Genomic DNA, 5,706 nt, shown 5'->3' with positions numbered 1-5,706 from the left:
AGTGTCACATGTGAGAAAACTAAACACATGAGGCAGAATATAGCACATGTCAAAATTTATTCTTGATAATGCTTCCAAATTCCTTTAAAGTTTTTCTCCCAAATTATGTCTCAGTGGATATAACACAGCCAGATTTTTCTCCAACAGTAAAACAGATGAAATTCTTGGCCTCAGTTTATAGATCATTTTGGATGGGGGCGGGGGTGGAACTGTGTTGTAAATTTAATCACCAGAATCATTTTCAGTGCTGGGAGATGCTAGTGTGAGGGGAGGCACCACAGAAGCAGAGAGAGTGTGAGGAAGCTCATGTCTCCTGTGCACTCTAGGGCCTAAGTTTCCTGAGTGGAAATGGGAGCAAAATCATTTGTACCAATTATATTAAATGTATTCTCTCTCTTTCTCCTGTACCCCTCCCTCTCTGTAAAGTATACACAGCTAAATTTGTCTAGGTTGAATAAGCCAGAGGTATCATGCAACTCTACTGTAATTGCATACGTACCTTACATGATTGTTGTAAGGACTGAGAGGGTTCGTGCTTCTCTAGGGTCCACGCTAAGACCTGATATGCATGCAGTCAATACAAACACTATTTTCCTTCCCAGCATTTGAAGAAGCCCAAGTTATGACTATTTTTTAAAAAGAATCAGACAGATCAAGCTGTCTGGAAACCCTACCTTAGTCCAACTTATTTAACCTTGAATGCCCTTGTAATGATTTCTATAAACTGACTGTGTCCTCCCAGAATTTATGTGTTGAAATCCTAACCCCAAAGTGTTGATCTTAGGATATGGGACATTTGGGAGGCAATTAGGTCATGACGGTGGAGCCCTTGTGAACGAGATTAGTGCCCTTGAGAAAGAGGATTCAGAGAGCTCCCTTACCTCATCCATCATGTGAGGACACAGTGAAAAGACTACTGTTCATGAACCAGAAAGGAATCTGTTGGTGCCTTGATGTTGGACTTCCCAGTCTCCAGAACTGTGAGAAATAAATTCCTGTTGATTAAAACCCACCTAGTTTATGGTGATTTATTGTAGAAGTCTGAAGGAGTCAAGACAGTGACAAAAAGTTAAAAAAGAGGAAGTGAAGGAGGGAGGAAAGAAGAAAAAAGGGAGACAACTGAAGAATATGTCAGTGGAGAAGGTTTCAATAATGATGATATTGATGGCTGGCATAGCTGGGGAGATATTACAGACTGATTCTATGTGTCTGTCAGCTAAAATTAATGAATTTTTAAATGGATCATCTCCTTTTCTATGGACCAGGCACTGTACTATGCCTTTTCATGTGTGATGGAAAAATATTAATCAGTAATTATTCATAGCCTCATCCCTTTTCCATCTGTCCAAAAGGATTCTGTGCTGCTCTTCTGGTTTGCAATTCTTTGCAAAGTCAGGATGTGGGGGAGAACTGAGAGAAGCCAAGACTGGCTGGAGTGATGTGCGTTAGGAAGGGTGTTTCTAGTAGAAGAGAATTCAGCAAGGAAGTGAGAAAAGGAATGGGGTAGGAGGCCTGTACTGAGCAGTGAGGGGAACTTGAGCTATTTGAGGAGTTTGGGGAAAGAGAAGAGACATGGAATGAGGATGGGGGACCCTTACGGGGAGAGTGAGAGAAGAAAAGGTTCAAAAGGAGTTTGCTGCATACTAGGGGAAAAAGTCACATTTGAAGGGAGTAAAGTTGTAGTTAGAATTTAAATAAATTTTAGCAACCAGCATTCTTCCTTATTTTAGTAACTTAAACAATTTTTCTCCCTTATTTTAGTATCTTACTTAAAATATTTTTTGTACTATTATAATTCTTTCATTCACTGTCACGATTTCTGCTCCATCTTTAACCCAAGATCTTGTTGTCATTTTCTCCCTTTTCACTTCACATTAATAACAAGTCAAATAACTGCTCGGGTCACTCCCTCAAGTGTTGATTTTTAAAAATTCATAGAAAATTGCTGTAATTAACTAGACCCTCCAAATTTAGCAATATACAAAATTTCTCTTAAGCCCTATCCACATGCCAAGGTGGGAGAACATGTAGGTGCTATCTGATGACTTCCCTGAGTAAATCTGTAGAAGTTGTCATTCTCCCAGCCTGAGTTATTTTGGGCACAGCTGCTCTCAACAGCGAACTTGTGACAGAAAATCAGTCAAAGCAGGCTGATTCAACAACCTACGCTCAAAGGGGCCTGTGCTGCCCCCTGGGTGTCTCATACTTCCAGAGGTGTGAAGACAGAGGCTTGTCTATCAGCCCTGAAGAAACATGTGAGATCCTGGAAGGGACGCGTGAGACCAGGGCTCAGTCAGAGAAATGGGGCTTGGCTGCAAATTAAACAGCCAGTCTGCAGAGACCTGAGTCACCACCAGGCATTGCAAATTATTAATACCTATTCCTGCTACATCCCTGGAATTTGCAAGACAGTGCCTCACCAGCTGAAGCTGAGTTTTCCGGCTAATGACTTCGCCAGTACTGAAAAAGGTGCGAACAACAAGAGAATTAGTCAGGGTCTGTCCCGGGGAGACAGTCTCAGCTGCTCATTTCCTTCTTTCTGAAAGTGAATGTGACACCTGACACCAAGTCATCCAAGAATCTTAGGGCATCTGGCAAGCTAGTGAGCTGAAGTTTTATTGTTGAGTCAGCTTGTTTAGTTGTTTTCATAATTAACAGCTTGCAAACACACCTTTCTAAAATCTTAGATTTAACTTTCTAATTATGCCAATATCTTCAGATTGAGTGAAAATCTTTCATCAATCATAAACAGCCTCTTTATTTTATAGAATTTTAATATATCATCTGGGTCTGTTAAAATTAAAGTGAATAATGACTGTATTTCTTTGTTTTTTTTTTTTTTTTTTTTTTTCCTTGCTACAAATATATCTACTACCACTGGGACCTGGGGCTGCCAGGCTAGACGCAGATGTGATACATCAACACTACACCGGGACTCAGAGGAAGAGGGAACTTGGAAGATGGACAAGCAAACGGTTGATTGTGTCCTGTTTTGCTGTTAGGGACACTGCCCAAGTACTAAGGGTTAGGCTAAGAATTCCTGTCAGTACCATCTCAGTCATTTTGCATGCATGTGTCTTATCACAGCCCTATCTCAGGAGCATCCACTTCCTGTATCCAATTCCCAGCTGCTTTTGTCTCACTGCCACCAGCTTCCAATTCCTTTTCTGATAAGAAAGACAAAAAGGTGACACAGGGAGTGGCATTTGTGCTAATTATATGTGTCCAGGATTCTATCATGTTTCAGGTGTTTCCTGCAGCTTATTGAGAAATAAGGACATTAGATGCATCTAAAGCTTTTTTTATTAATTAATTACTTTTTTAACCATAAAGGCCTTTTAATAAAAATGTTTTCTTTGTCACAACAACAACAAGTATTTATAAGACTGTCAAGAAGAACAGGTTATTTCTAACATTACATAGTTTGTTTATAGAAACTCCAAAAGAGAAATTCATTATTCAAGAGAATGAAATCCACCTAAAGTTTCACAAGAAAAAAATCTTCCACCTAGAATAAGTTTCTGACAGGCTTTTCCAAGGCTCGTTGCTGGTTGATCCCAGCCAGGTGTTTGAATAAAGGCAATAGTGTCTTACTGTTACTTTCTTGCATGTACTCTTGGAAACAGCTTACCCCTCCCCTTGGGGTAAAATGTGACTTCTCAAGTCTGCAAGAATTCGGGCTGTACTCAGGCCACTTTCTGGAATTCTTTATCGTGGGTCATAGGGCACCACATCTCACACCAGCTGATGAGAACCATTGGGACACCTGTGGGCCGCCACCACCCCTAGTCCATTTTCGGCAGTGGTCAGGAGGTAGTTGGATTGTGCATCACTTAGAGAAATCACTTTGGGCCAAGACAATGTCACCTGAGCAAAAACACTTATAAATTTCAACCTCATCTTTTTCAGTAGCTCAGACATCTTCCTTGCAGAGAGTTCCTCAAAAAGAGTTCTGAAGTGGCGTGGACCCCACAGCGAGGATTTGTACTTTGGCCAGGTGTGCACTGATGCTAGAGACCTTGTGGGTTACAATGGCCCCCACCTCTGGCAGTGAGTGGGACTTTGTTCCTCTCATCACAGACACAGTAGGAAGTGCGTGTTCTTGCTGCTCTTCGTTGCATGGCCAGCATGCGACGAAAAGATGTGGCCATGCTAGGCACAGGTGCTGCTGCCTGGGCTGCTCTCCTCCAGGTTACACAGATGGTCGCTGGGGATGCAGTTCCTCACAGGTGACACCATGACTTCCCCTGTCCCAAGCCCCTTGATTTTTAAATTATAGTTGACATACAATATTAGATTAGTTTCTGGTATACAACATAGTGATTTGACATTTATATACCTATGAAGTGATCACCACCGTAAGTCTAGTGACCATCTGTCATCATACAAAGATTTTATGATATTATTGACTATATTCCTTGTGCTGTACATTACATCCCTGTGACTTATTTTATAGCTGGCAGTTTGTACCTCTCGTTCCCCTTCACCTTTTCCACCCAACACCCCTTCCCTTCCCTCTGGCTACCATCAATTTGTTCTCTCTCTATGAGTTTGTTGCTGTTTTATTTTGTTTGTCTCTTTTGTTTTTAAGATTCCACATGTGAGTGAAATCATACAGTATTTATTTTTCTCTGACTTATTTAACTTAAGAAATACTATGCTAAATGAAATAGGTATTATGCTAAGTGAAGTAAGTGGGATATCCAAAGTGTATTTATTTTTTAAATTTTTAATTTAAAAAATTTTTCAGAGCTGACATTCCACATGACACTAGTTTCAGGTGTACAGCATAGCGATTAGACATTTATTTAACTTATGAAAGGATCCCCTGGGAAGTCTAGCACTCACATTACACTATACATAGTTATTGCACTATTATTGACTAAGTTCCTTATGCTGTAGTTTACATCCTGGTGACCGGTTTGTAACTGCCAATGTGTACTTCCTAATGTCTTCTTTTTCACCAAGCCCGCTACTCCTCTGTCCCCCATCCAGGAACCATTCGTTTGTTCTCTGTATTTATATAAGTTTGTTTCTATTTTGTTTGTTCATTTATTTTGTTTTTCAGACTTCACATATACATGCCATCACTTGGTATTTGTCTTTCACTGTCTGACATATTTTCACTTAGCATAATACCCTCTAGGTCCATCCATGTTGTTGCAAAGGGTAAGATTTTATTTTTTGATGTCTGAGTAATATTCCATATGGAGCACATTCTTTTTGACTGGAACTTTTAATCTAAAGTAATTATTGAAAGGTATATAGTTGTTTTACTATATTTTATTACTTATTTTCTGATTGTTTTTTGTAGTTCCCTGTTCCTTTCTTATTTTCTTGCTTTCTTCTCTTGTATGTTGGTTACCCTCTGTAGTGTTGTGTTTGAATTCCTTTCTTTTTATTTTTATATATCTCTCATAATTTTCTTTTGGCTAGTGTTTACCACGTGCTTCATATACACCAAGCTATGTTTATAACAATTTATTTTAAGACGATGGTCACTTAAGTTTGAATGCATTCTAAAATCCTTACCATTTTTTACTCACCCCCTCCACATTTAGGTTTTTGTCATTATTTTTTACTTCTTTGTGTGTGTGAATCTGTGTATCCCTTAACTTACTATTGTAATTACACATAATATTCCTTCTCTTGCTTTTTAACCTTTGTACTAACTTTAGTGAAGGTTGATCTACTTCTTTTACTATG

The 5,706-nt window shown here is 39.3% G+C and overlaps 1 pseudogene; it reads right to left on the bottom strand.

Annotated features, from left to right (window-relative positions):
• Positions 1 to 3,659: 3,659 nt before the first annotated feature.
• Positions 3,660 to 4,239, bottom strand: LOC129085656 (exosome complex component CSL4-like; annotated as a pseudogene).
• Positions 4,240 to 5,706: the final 1,467 nt, after the last annotated feature.

Source organism: Pteronotus mesoamericanus, unplaced genomic scaffold (assembly GCF_021234165.1).
Source record: "Pteronotus mesoamericanus isolate MK-2021 breed Mesoamerican mustached bat unplaced genomic scaffold, CSHL_Meso_final scaffold_31, whole genome shotgun sequence".
Classification (NCBI taxonomy): Eukaryota; Metazoa; Chordata; class Mammalia; order Chiroptera; family Mormoopidae; genus Pteronotus; species Pteronotus mesoamericanus.
Note: the sequence above shows the minus strand (reverse complement) of the source record. Positions and strands in the feature narration are given on the sequence as shown.